The sequence below is a fragment of the Macaca fascicularis genome, chromosome 2, assembly GCF_037993035.2.
Source record: "Macaca fascicularis isolate 582-1 chromosome 2, T2T-MFA8v1.1".
Lineage (NCBI taxonomy): Eukaryota > Metazoa > Chordata > Mammalia > Primates > Cercopithecidae > Macaca > Macaca fascicularis.
Genome location: NC_088376.1, coordinates 153215181 through 153228999, shown reverse-complemented (window position 1 = coordinate 153228999; position 13819 = coordinate 153215181). Strand labels below are relative to the sequence as shown.

Here is a 13819-nt window from a genome sequence, read left to right as displayed (position 1 = left end):
CTCTCTGTGGTTCATCTGTTTACTATAAGGCGTCTTTTGATGAATAGAAGTCCTTAAATTTAATAAGGCTAAATTTATCCCTATTTTCTTTTACAGTTTGTACTTTATGAAAATCCTGTCCTATCCCAGGAATATAATTGTATATATTTTCTTAGAAATATGAGTTTTGCCCCTCATATTTAAGTCCTCAATCCATCTGCAAATTGATTCTTGAATTTGATGAGAAATAAGGATACAACTAATTTTTTTCCCATGTAGATAATCCATTTTCCATTTTCTGTTCAAGAAATAGTTCTGGAAAATGGATTATCTACATGGGGAAAATCTATCCTTTTCCCCACTGATCTGAAATGCCATGTCTGCCATATCTCTGTTTTTCCTATATATGTGGATATAACTGTAGGTTCTCTATTCTATTCCACTAAGTTCTCTTTGTCTTCCTCTTGGTCACCAACACTATCTTTTTACTGCAGTGTTAGCGTAAGTCTTGCTCTCTGATAGGACAAGTGCCCCCCACCTTGTTCTCCCACACCAACTTCCTGGATCATCTTAAACGCCTCTCTTTATACACTTGAATTGAGCAGCAACCTTTCTTTATACACTTGAATTCTTACAATTCTTGATCTCACTGTTGGTTTTCTGCCTTCAAAGCAGCGTCAGGCATCATCAACAGCAGCTTTGGAAGCCGCTTAAAAATGAACAAGGAGGAATGTGCACCTTCTGGAAAAACAAGCAGAAACAAAAAAATGAGACTAAGAGTGAGAGAGAAATTGAAAGAGAAACTATGTTAAAGCAAGTGCTTTCAATAAAGACTTAAATCCAGTCAGAGGAGGTAGGTGAGAAACAGTTTCAAAAAATACTTTCTATTACTTTTGAAAATAAGTCACAAACCATATCCTATTCTCATACATAAAAAAGGAAGACAGAGGCTTTTTCTTCCAGGATATCACAATGTAAGAAGTAAAACAAAATCCTCAAGTGATGTCAGGGAAGTGGGGCAGGGTGGACATTTAACTAAAATGCACCCAGACTAAAAAGGTAACATCAGGGGATAAGACTCTCACCTGAGAGCTTCTCTCACTGCTACCGCAGCCATAGGCGGTCCTAGAGACAGAAAGATCACACAGTGAGAAGGAAGGTCATACATCTTTGAAAAAGTACCACCAGACAATGGCTATCAATTAGGAGATGTCCCACTAGAATAAGAGACTCCAAGGAACAGTGGGTTGTGTCTATATGTAGTTTGAAAAACTATCTTCACTAGCACAATTTTATATGTATATATTTTTTGAGACGGAGTCTTGCTCTATTGCCAGGCTGGAGTGCAGGGGCGCGATCTCGGCCCACTGCAACCTCCGACTTCCTGGTTCAAGCAATTCTCCTGCCGCAGCTTCCCGAGTAGCTGGGATTACAGGCATGCGCCACCACGCCCAGCTAATGTTTGTATTTTTAGTAGAGACGGGGTTTCACCATGTTGGCCAGGATGGTCTCAATCTCCTGACCTCGTGATCCGCCCACCTCAGCCTCCCAAAGTGCTGGGATTACAGGCGTGAGCCACCACGCCCGGCCAATCTGGAAAAAAAAAAGAAAAAAGAAAAACAGAAAAAAAAAAAAAAATCCTATTGTTTTGCCACTATAAAGTATAGAAATAAAGCTTTTAAAAACAACCTTCTTGGCTGGTAGAGCCAAGCATAACACTAACAGCAGTAACTAACACTAAGTGGTTACTATACACAGGCATTATATTAACAAGCACTGTGGACAGAACACTAAACTCGCTTTTGGTACAGAAACTTGAGTCTTAAAGGCTAGTACTTGACCCATTCAGTTTATCAACTCTCAAAGACTGCTTCCCACCCCCACAATAATGTTTAGGGGAAAGAACCTGATTAGCTACCAAAAGAAGTATAATACTGAGTACCTTCAGTTAAAAAAGAAAAAGTGCTACAGAAGATCTTCCTCTGGTGATTTTACTAATCAAGTCCAACCACCTCCATCAGTGCTTATTAAGTAACTGCCATGAACTTGGCACGATGAACTGACTGCTGAGAATGAACAACAACAAAGAGGAGGAAGAGAAAAATAAACAGTCCTTGTTCTTGATGAACTTATGAAGGAAACTGAAGTATCTATGCAAAGTAAATGCTATGAATGTCCCAGGGAAAACACATTTCTCTCTGCCTGTGAGAACCAATGAAAATGTTACAGGAGAGGAATTATTTAACCTAGGTCTCGAAGGAAAAATGGAAACTTAGCAAGGAAAGACAGATGGATGACAAGAGAGTTCTAAGCAGAGGACAGCTCATACGAAACTGGCAGGTATGAGGAAGAATGGCCTATTTGAGGAATGGCACACAATATGGTTTGGAATTATTACAGAGACCAGGGAAGGAGAGAGGCTGACACGGTAGACGAGAGAGAATTATCAGGAGTTTGGCAGAAAAATGATGCACTCATATCTGGATCTTAAAAAAAAAAAAAATTTAGACTGCAGTGTGGAAACGATAGAAAAGACAGAGACTGTAGACGGGAGGCCCGTTAGGAAGTGGTAGCAATAGTAAAGTCTAGAGATGAAGGCGGATTCTTAAAGTAGTGTGTTTTTCCTGGATAGCACACAAATGACAACAGGGCACAGTATAAAAAAACTATTTCATATCCAGCCTGGGCAACATCATGAGACCTTATCTCTAAAAAAAAAAAAAACTGTAATACAGACCATAGAATGATAGCAGTAAATCATACTTGGCTGACCTTATGTCACAGGTTTTATAAGAAATTCTTTCAAATCCAAGTGGATCAATATCACCCTATCAACAACAAAGAAGCAGAGAACACAACAATGACTTTGAATTAGCTCTTCCAGGCTCAGAGTGATAGCTAACTAAACCTTGCAACCAGAGTTTCTTTAGTGAAGTAGGGCACAGACTTCACTGCAGTGAAAAGCTGGGCTCTGGAAACACCTGAATCTCCAGTTTCAGATAACAATGAACAAGTCCTGGGACAAGGAGACTCTGCCTTCATTAACGGGAATGAGTGAGCCTACCTTTCCCTCCACAATCAACCGGTTCAAATCATCCATATTTATGTGTTACATGGCTTATAAATATAACATGCAATGTATCTACAGTCTTGGTATTTCCTTAGCTAAACAACTATATTGGGTTCTGAGGCTCAGGCACTAAGCCGATTTCTCAGATACTGACCATATGAGGTTACCATGAAGATTAGATCTTAAATGTGTATGCGTTGTGCTTGGGACATAGAAATGCAACACATGGTAGCTATTATTGGTGAAAGGTGATGGTGCCACTTTTCCTTTCTCAAATAAATCTGAAAGTAACTCAAACTGTAAAACATGTATTATGATTAGGAATAGGTCTCTCCTTTTGACATAAGGCTCACGTGAAATTTAACTATATACACATGGAAGTAGTGTAAACACACACATACAGCCAGGCACAGGGGCTCACATCTGTAATCCCAGCATTCTGGGAGGCCGAGGCAGGTGGATTACCTGAGGTCAGGAGCTCGAGAATAGCCTGACCAACATGGAGAAGCTCCATCTCTACTAAAAATACAAAATGAGCCAGGCATGGTGGCATATGCCTGTAATCCCAGCTGTTTGAGGCTGAGGCAGGAGAACGGCTTGAACCCAGGAGGCAGAGGTTGCAGTGAGCTGAGATTGAGCCACTGCACTTCAGCCTGGGCAACAAGAGTAAAACTCTGTCTCAAAAAATAAATAAATAATAATAAAAAAAATAAACACACACACAAAGCATTTGTAATTTGCCCTGTTAAACCGTACAACTGGGTAAAACAATGGGGCTAAATTTGGATAAAACCTTACAAATATTTAAAAATAAACCAATACCTAATAACTACTTGCAAAATAGTACTGGGCATAAAACTTTTGATAGGTACAAGGTATTCAGTATAAGTCTAATTATTCTGATTGTTAGAAGTCTGTTCATATTCATGGGAGAATAAAAATGGAAGGATTTAGACAGCCTGAGAGAGGATAAAAAATAAGAAATACATAGCTTGAAACTTGCAATCATAGATCAAGACTTCAAAGTAGAAAATGAAATTCAAGTGGCAAGTTTAGTGTAATACAAATGTTCATCAACAGAAAAGATACTCACTGGGATGCCTCTAAGGTTAAGTTTAGGTATACTTCCTGTCAATGGAAAGCCAGCTATTATTTAGACTCAAAGTTTACTTAGCTTTAGGGTCAGGTAGTTTCTTTTTTTTTTTTTTTTTTTGAGACGGAGTCTCGCTCTGTCGCCCAGGCTGGAGTGCAGTGGCGCGATCTCGGCTCACTGCAAGCTCCGCCTCCCGGGTTCACGCCATTCTCCTGCCTCAGCCTCCCGAGTAGCTGGGACTACAGGCGCCCACAACCGCGCCCGGCTAATTTTTTGTATTTTTAGTAGAGACGGGGTTTCACCGTGGTCTCGATCTCCTGACCTTGTGATCCGCCCGCCTCGGCCTCCCAAAGTGCTGGGATTACAGGCGTGAGCCACCGCGCCCGGCCAGGTAGTTTCTTGTCCATTGTGCCCCTCCATAGGAAAGTTATTTCTTCCATATCCAAAGTCTGAACTGTAAAACAGGGCAGCAATGATATGTATATGCTAGAAGTGGCAAGGCGGGGTGAGTGACTAGTAGGGAAGAGAAGTGGCTTTCACCTAAATGAAGTTCTTACATATTTATAGTACCAGGGCAGTTCTACAATTTTCTGTGTGGATACCTCCCTAAAAAAGTCACTGTATACTGTGGATGATATTTTCTCATCCTACCAAGAGCCCAAGTGTAAGGGTGTTGTGGACTTTCTTCATATCTATCAGTAAGAGCCAGGGTAGATGGATGGAAGGAAAGCAGGATAAATTCACTGGACATCTATGATGTGCTTTAAATCAAACTAGGCATGATTTAATCCTTAGCATACCTTCTGAGTATGTAGTATTGGCTCACCAATGAAGATGGAAAAAACTGAGACTCAGCACTTACAACCTGTTTCAACTCATCCAGCTAGTAAGTGATGGAGCTAGGATTCCAACTCAGGCCTCTTTGACTCTAAAATTGCAACATTCCCTCTAGATCACAGTGCCCTTCAAAATAATTTCCCAGAAAAAAGGAAGTTAAGGAGGGAATGAAAAAAAAAAAGTGACAGGAAAGAATTATCTATGGGAACAAACTGCTTACATCAATAAGCTAGATCATTTGAACAACTGATATACACAACCACTAAGTCCTAATATGTGACTTATGTTTCAGTATTGCTAAGGATATTTTTGAGGATGCTCCACCCAGGTAGTACCATGGCAGTTCTTTTAGAACCTTGAACGCATTCTTCCCTTAAAACTTAACCTACATGATAATCACATTAATTAAAATAGTGAAGATAATTTTACTATCTTAAGTAAAACTTTTTACTTAACTACAACACGCAAATACAAAAGGGCACAAATCACCCAGGCTCAGTGGCTCCTGCCTGTAATCCTAGCACTTTGGGAGGCCGAGGTGGGTGGACTGCCTGAGCTCAGGAGTTCAAGACCAGCCTGGGCAACATGGTGAAAACCTGTCTCTACTAAAATACAAAAATTAGCTGGGCATGGTGGCACACGCGTGTAGTTCCAGCTACTCAGGAGGCTATGGCACGAGAATCCTTTGAACCTGGGAGGCGGAGATTGCAGTGAATCAAGATCGCACCACTGCACTCCGACCTGGGCAGCAGAGGGAGACTCCATTCCAAAAAACAAAAACAAAAAAGGCACAAATCATAAATGAACAGTTTGATGAATTTTCACTAACTGAACACACAGAACACACATGTAAATGCCACTCACATCAGAAATCAAGACATTACCAATACCCCCAAAAGTCCCTCTCACACCCCTTCCCATAGTCATTGACTTCTCTTCTCTCTCCTGACTTTTATACTATTGGCATTACTATATAATAACATTGCACTGTTTATAATATACTTTTTGGTGTGTCTGGCTTCCTTTGCCCAACATTATTTTTGTAATAACCATGAGAAGTGAATCCGTTTTCACTGTTGTACAGTATTCTAATATATGAATATGCCCAATTTATTTCTCCATTCTATAGCTGATGAACATTTAGATTGTTTCTAGTTTGGAGTCCGTACGATTAGTGCTCCTACGAGCATTTTCACACATGCCTTTTGATGCACTATCTTTTCTTCGTTTGAAAATTTTACTATTTTTAACAATTAACTGCTTTACTTTTATCTATTTTTAATTTTTATTCTCAAGAAAGTACATTGCTTACTTTAGAAAAGAGATATTACAAATTTACATTTTATTTTTAAAAATCTGTATTATATTAAATAAGTCAACAACACAGTCTAATTATTAGCCTTTCCAGTTAAGAGCTGATATATACTTTGTGACATCTGCTTTTAGTCTTCGTAAAGCAATCAATTAAAAGACGATTTTTCAGTAATTCCAGGGTTAGTCCATCTTATCGACCTAATAAAAAGATGTATCATTACAGACACCATAGTGGGGGGAAAGGGGAAAAGAACGAGTGTGGTACAAATGACATACCCAAAATGTTCTAGAAATAATACCTAATCAGACTCACTATACAACAAACACCACTGGAGGAAAATCAGCATGAAGCCTGCTAGTACTGTGTAACTTCTCAAGAGCCATCCAGCCTCAGCTTTTTTTTTTTTGAGATGAAGTCTCGCACTGTCGCCCAGCTGGAGTGCAGTGGCGTCATCTCGGCTCACTGCAACCTCCACCTCCCAGGTTCAAGCGATTCTCCTGCCTCAGCCTCCCGAGTAGCTGGGATTACAGGTGCCCGCGACCACGCCCTGCTAATTTTTTGTACTTTTAGTAGAGACAGGGTTTCACTATGTTGGCCAGGCTGGTCTTGAACTCCTGACCTAGTGATCCACCTGCCTTGGCCTCCCAAAGTGCTGGGATTACAGGGGTGAGCCACCATGCCAGGCCGTACATGTTATCTTTCTTTTCAAGGAACATCAGTGGGCAGTCAGGTAAGAAACTTTTCTCCCCTGCATAGCTTTTATCAATATATGAACAACAAAGGTAAACAAAGCGGCTCCCTGTAAAACCAGGAAGCCTTCAAGCTTGAGTCTAGCCCTACCAGCCTCTCATTTCTCCTCTTCAGTTTTCAGTAGCCGCAAGACCTTTTCTCATACCTCTCACTAACCCAAACAGGGGGAAATATTCTTTTACACTTGGGCTCTTGGAATGAAATTCCTCTCCATCTATATGTTAACATTTCAGGGATTAGAATCTTTGGGGTTATTGTTATTATGGAATAGAAACTTTCACCTCCCATTAAAGGACTTCAGGCCTCTTATTATAGTGGAGGAAGTACTTTTTATTGCCCCTAAAAAATCACGCTTTGCCCCTGAGGCTGACTTTTATCATTACGGGCCAACTGGAGTCCAAGGGTAACTCAGAAAAAACAGTTAAGTGTCTGAGCTAGCCTATTCCCTTTCTGTCCTTAACAATTCACCTCCCATCCTTCTATTCTAAGACTTCCAGGTACCAGGGGTCTGCATCTGCATTTATTGTCCCCTTAACAAATGCCTATGCCAATGCCCTGATCTGGCTTTCATCCCTCTACTCATTCCCACTCCTCATCATTTTTGAGCTGTGCTAGTTGAGCTGTTCCCAGGCAGTTCTTCCGTTTGGTATAGAGCTCCTGCTGCTTTACTCTCCAGCGCTCAGGACCTGACGTGAGCAAGGGGAGTATGCCTGCTACCTCGGGTAGCAGTAGTGGGATATGGGGAAAGAATGGCAGGATGGGAGAGAATGACAGAGAATCTCAGCCTCTGGCATGTTAGGTTGAAGACAAGCAAACCTCCAACGAATAAGGAAGAACATATCTTTTACAATGTGTAACAGGAGCACAAATGTATCCATTAGGTTAAAGACGATGATCACACAGGGAAGAAAAAAGGCATCATTTAAGGCCCTCATAATTAGCAATAAAGTAAAAAGAGGTAAATGAAAATCTAGTAGAGGATTCTTACGTCAAGCATGAGGCTGGACTTGAGGTCTAAGACCACTCCCAATTCTGAGATTCCAGGATTCCTTCATAGACTCCCCCTGTGTGGTATTTATTAAGATGATACTTGTATAGGAGATGCTTTGGGACTAAAGGAGCATATGGCTTATAGATAAGAGAACTCAACAACAAAAATCCCAACGGAGGGCCCTCGATATGTGGAGACACTCAGGCAGCTAGACACAGGAGCCCAGTGGCTCAGTGCCACGGCTGAAGACAGGGCTGCTCCACAAAGACTTACCTCCCTTGTTCTCAGAGTCATTCAGACAACAAGTATCCACTATCCCTGGCCCCAAACTCAATGCTGGCTCCCACCTCCCTGTTGACAAATGGGGAATTACAAGCCTCAGAGAGGCTACCAACTCCAGGTTCTGAAGCCAGGCCTTTCTGCCTTCATAGCACAAGCTCTGTCACTGCACCGCCCTGCCACGTCACTCCTTGAAAGTCACTGTGAATACAACTACTGAAAGCAATAAATAACTTAATGGTGTAAGACAATACATAGCTGTTTTACTAAACTAGCAGTTATTTGGTTACCCTGAGTAATTAGCTCAAGGAATCCAAGTGTTGAATTGAAAAAGTGATACCAAAAATCTTTGAGCAAGACAGAAAAAAAAATCCAAAAATAAATAGTTAAACTAAAATACCATAACAATATCTTATTTTAAAAGTTTTACAATATAAATTAATACAAATGTTTTATTTACCACACTTTCAAGTACAAACTTGACGTATACTTAACAAAATTTGCTTTTTACCTTGTTAAAGCAATTAAAAAGCGATTTTCAATAATTTCATTAAATGAATCAATTTATCTTTAGAAAGATAAACATCCCAAATTAATGGCTACAGAGACTTTCAATTCCCCACTCCCTGTGAACCCACTGAAGGCTTCTTCCTTGCTCTCCAATCCCCTGTGATGGTGAGACAAAAATCAGAATATTTGATTTCAAGAAAATCATATTAGCTTGGTGCTTTGTTTCTTCAGTTAAAGTAAATAACATAATTACGTTTGGGTTATTTATTTCTTCACATATGAACTTATTAACTTTCATGTAGTTAAACTTGTAATTCAATCATAAAAAAATTAGTGGGAAAAATTATTGAAATGGGTCATTTTATCCATATTTATGCCTCCAGGCAGTGGCATATCTGTCAGAAATCACTTCCTAAATTCAACCAAATATCATAACATGCTTATTATTGCTGGCAGTGCTATCTGAATTGCCAAAGAGGCTCACATAAAAGGTATCAATACACACCAATTTAGTTATCAATGACATCATAAATTATCAACAATTCATTCAACAAATAGTACCAGGCGCTCTTCTAAGTGCTGGATAAGTAATGGTGAACAAAATGTATTCCTGCTCTCACAACTTACAGTGTGGTGAGGACAGACATTAATCAAATAATCACAGAGTGTGTAATTACAAAGTGAGATAAAGGTTATAAAGAAAAGAAACAATAAAAAGAATCTGATCTAGACTGGCAATGGGGATTAGGGAGGACTTCCCTGAAGAAGCGATGCTTGAACCTATAGCTGGGGTAGGGTGGGGGTAGGGGGTAAGCTTACACTGTTACACTGGTCAAGGAAGTTGAAGGCAGGCCAGTGTGTCTAGAGCACAGGGAGCTAGGCACCACAGAAAAGAAAATAATGAAAAGCCTTGGAAAGATTTTTAAACATGGAACAGGAAGCCTCTGCCATTACGTGGGTTCTGGTGGGGCCTGAACGACATACTGCCTGTAAGAGAGTTTTATAAATCATAAAGCACCCTATACTTTGGTTAGTACTATTTAGCTCCACTATTTTGTTTTCTAAACTTTTGTCCTGGATGCCATGTAACTAGCTGAAAGCATAGAGCCAAAACTATTATCTAGGCGTTCGAATCTATTGCTTTTGCTCCTACACCACACTGCATAAAAATTTCATTGTTTATATCACTTAGTGCAATGTCTATACTAGTTCATAATGACAATAACTCTATTTACACAGTATTTACTACACGTCAGGCACTTTTCTAAGCTCTATTATTTACATTAACTCATTTAATCTTCAGTTCTAGAAGGAAGGTTCTATTATTGTCCAGATGAGGACAGTGAGGCTAGGAAAGGTAGCTTTCCTAGCAAAATCACACTGCTACTAAAAGTTGGGAGTTGCTAACCACAACACTAAAACATTTTATGTCTGTGTATGTATGTGTATACATATCTCTATCTCGAGAGAGAGAGAGAACTCACACACAGAGAATTATATTCAACTCCAGCCTGGGCGACAGAGTGAGACTCTGGTCTCAATCAATCAATCAATCATATTCACGTTTGAGGACCAGTGTCTTAGTCATTTTTGTATTCCCAGCCTAGCACATAGTGCCTGGAGTATTCGTAGCACTCAGGAAATACTGATGAATTGAAAATATATATAAGAGGCTGACGAAGGATTTGAATCTGGAAGTAAAGTGAGTTTCTGAGGCCCTCCTCCCAAGTCTTGTATTCATCAGCAAATCATATGAAGGCTGTATCTTTATCGACTTTCTTATTATTATATTGAAGATTTGTTTCTCACTACCGTTGCTATTATTTCACAGCCTTTGGCCTGGAGACAGAGTGGGATAATGGACAATTACTAGTTTCAACCAACTCTCCAGCCACAAGCAGCCAGTTCTCGTCACATCAAATGATCTTCCTCCAGGGCCGTTACATGGGCTGTCCTGTCTGGAATGCCATTCCTTCCTCGGGTTCCTCTGTTCAAACATCACTTGCTCAGAGAGGCCACCCTGACCATTCCATCTAAATTAATGCCTCAGGTCTTCTTCAGCAGGTCATTTGGCTTCTTTTCTTTCACAGAACTTAAGACCCTCTGGAATTATTTCTTTGTCTATTCACCTCCCAGCCCCCAACTCTAGTAAGGGCAGGAGTCTTGTACAGCTGGTTCTCCAGATGTACCCTCAGTGCCTTAAAAACTAAATCAACATGTATTCAGTGAACGAATGAGAAGAGAATCACCCCCGAATTGTGCTCTCTCAAACCCTAAATACCCTTAAGCTTGCCTCCCTTGGTGGCTGTAAACCCATTTTTAACAATAACACCATTTCCAAGTGACTCTGAGGCTCGCAAAGTAGCGTTGACTCCATTTTCTGAGAACAGCCCCACAAACAATGCTCAGAAGGGAGGTCCGGCCTGGCAAGAACGCCCATGCTACCCATTTACAGTAGATAACATTGAGCTTCATTACGGGATGCGCCAAGGCCGCGCCGAAATGACGAGCAGGAGCACTGAAAGGTGTCCTGGTTCCGAAAACCTCTTCCCATGAGACCGCATCGTGGACTCGAAATGCTTCATCACCTTTATTACTATTGTTCTTCTGTACTCATGCTGGACGCGTTCCAGGCGGAGGGAAGCCGCCCACCTCCAGACCCAGGGCCGGCGGGTGCCGGCCTCTCCACCCGGCCGCGCCCCTCGCGCCCCGCCCCCGGCCCCGCCCCCGCCGACCCGGCCCCACTCCGCGCCCTGGCCTCTACTCCCGCCCCGCCAGGGCTCCCGCGCCCCACAAGGACCGCCCTCTTCCGCCTTAGCCAATCAGCAAAGATCAGGGGGGCGGTGCCACAGGGCCCGACCCTCCTATCCGGGCGCCAATTGGTCAGCCCATCAGTCGCTCACAAGGTCGCGCCTCGCACCCGCCTTCCTCCTTTTCCTTTACCCTCCCCTTCAGAAAAAACGGCGGTTGGGCTCAGGCGGCCGCCAAAAGCGGACTAGAAGCGGAGGGGTGAAAAGCCCGGGAGAGAGGGAAGAAGGGACTGCAGGAGGGAGGAGGAGAATAAGGAGGAAGGGAGCCCGCCCAGCCGGAGCCATCTCCGTCGAGAACAAAATGGCGGCGCTGGCGGAGGGCCAACTGTGAGGCGGGGCCGCGGCCATTCCCCCTCCGCCCCCACCCTTGCGCCGGCCGGGCCGGTCAGGGGGAACCCGCTCGCTTCGCCCGGCCGCGGGCGGGGAGGGGAAGGGAGCGGCCCGGCCCACTATGCAAAGCGCCGGGCGCCGCCGCCGCCACCCCGTGGCAAAGGTAAAAGGGTCAGGTTCAGCCGCCGCCGCGGCGCCTCCATGTCCGCGCGCCAGGCCCGCCCCCTCCGCCGTCGCCCCGCGCCCGCCCGACCCTCCTTCAATTTTACCTCAGGATTTGGCGCCAAAGCGGCCTCGAAGCGGGTCCCGTGTCTGCGGCGGGCGGCCCCCGGCGCGGAGGGCAGGGCGAGGGGAGCCCGGGCTCCCGGCGTCGGCGGATGGCGGGAGCCCGGCGGCCGCGGGCTCACGGAGCAGCGGGCGAGAGACGAGACGTCGAGGTGGGAGCGGGGTGGCGGGGACGGGCCCGGGGGCGCCGCCGGGGTCGCGGAGAAGGGGGGGTTTGTTATTGTTTTTGTCAGTGAAAGGTCAGAGTTCGTGACCCCGGTGCCGCCGCCGCCGCCGCCCGCGCGCTGGTAGGAGGAGGGCGAATGTTCTTCTTCCTCTTCCCAGCGCCAGCCTCGCCGCGGCGGCGGGGGGCGGGCGAGCACGCGATTGGCTGAGGCGCGCGCGCGCACCGGAACGCCGCGGCCGGCGCTCGGTCCATCCGGCCCGTGGGCTGCGGGGCCCCGGGCAGCGGTGACTGCGGCCGGCGGGCGGATGTGTGGCTTAAATGGCGCAGGCGTCGGGGCCTAGAGGCTGAAGGGCTGGTCGTCCTAAAAACTCGTGGACGTCGCGCACGGTTACCCGGAAGCAGGCCCGCCTCTCCGGGTAACTGCGAGCTTCTCGCGGCTGGATGGGGACCGTCCTCGCAGTGGCGGCCTCCACACTGGCCTCCCGCTTAGCCGAGGCTTCTGGAAGGCTCGCAAAGTGTCTGTTGATGGAAGAAGCCGGGCCCTGACTGGCGCGACGGATTCCCGCAGCCGCTCAGCAGAGCGTCTGTAGGTCGGAAGTGGGGGTTATATTGGGTGGGTATTGAGCTCTTCGGCCCTTCTTCGGTACAGAGTTTTTAATTTAGCTTTTAAAGGTCTAAAGATGCGCCCGCTCTGGCCATCTCAGGTGAAGTGTTGAAACGTCCCAGAACCTGTAATTTTTGGTTTCTTAGTAAATATACGGTCCAGATCTTGTGTAAGTCCATGCCCCTCCTCAAGATTTGGAAGTAGTGAATGGTAATAGGTAGGGATGTGTAAAGCAGCTTTTAGCAGCATCATTTATATTTATATGAAGAAAAAGGCCTGTTTTGATCTTAAACTTTTGGGCTGTAGGTTTTCCTTACATATTTCTCTCTTTTATGTTGTGGTTTTAACTTGCCTGGGAAGGTGCAGCGCTTAGTTATCCTAAATGCCTGGAAGTGTTTAGGCTACAGCCTGCAGATCTTGTACTAACTGATTTTTTTTCTTCAGTTTTCTTTCTTATTAAGAATAAATATTGACTCCAGAATGGATGTTTTTGTTTGTTTGTTTCACACAGTATTCGTTTGGTTTTTTATCAGGATGACTCCAGCTTTTAGTATTTTTTTTTTTTCCATAGTCTTATAATATTTCTATTTGGTAAGAAATGTTTTAAACACACCTATTTCCCCTTCCTCCTTTTTCTCACCTTGAAAAATTGGGAAAATAACTGGGTTCGTTTTGTCATGGTGAAGCACGGATCTTGAAATTGGAAGGGGCCTTAAGAGAATGTGGTCAAATTTTTTTGTTGCGGAAAGCTTTTCCGATTTTAGGGGTGAAGTGGGTGAGAACTAGAAAGGTCAAGTGAT

The 13819-nt window shown here is 44.0% G+C and overlaps 1 protein-coding gene across 16 annotated transcripts in view; it reads right to left on the bottom strand.

Moving 5' to 3' along the window:
• NR2C2 (nuclear receptor subfamily 2 group C member 2) overlaps positions 1–12557 on the bottom strand; it is a 96512-nt gene extending 83955 nt beyond the window's left edge. For 7 of the 16 annotated variants that reach the window (XR_010584604.2, XR_010584605.2, XM_065539050.2 and 4 more), the window contains exons 1-3: positions 12234–12557; positions 1065–1104; positions 615–720 (exon numbers count right to left, since the gene is read on the bottom strand). The gene's annotated coding sequence lies outside the window, so the exon portion shown is untranslated. Of the gene's footprint in view, positions 1–614; positions 721–1064; positions 1105–11412; positions 11542–12233 lie in introns of those variants that run through there. The other 9 variants (XR_012431529.1, XM_074033095.1, XM_015431310.4 and 6 more) reach the window with 2 other exon arrangements.
• Positions 12558–13819: the final 1262 nt, after the last annotated feature.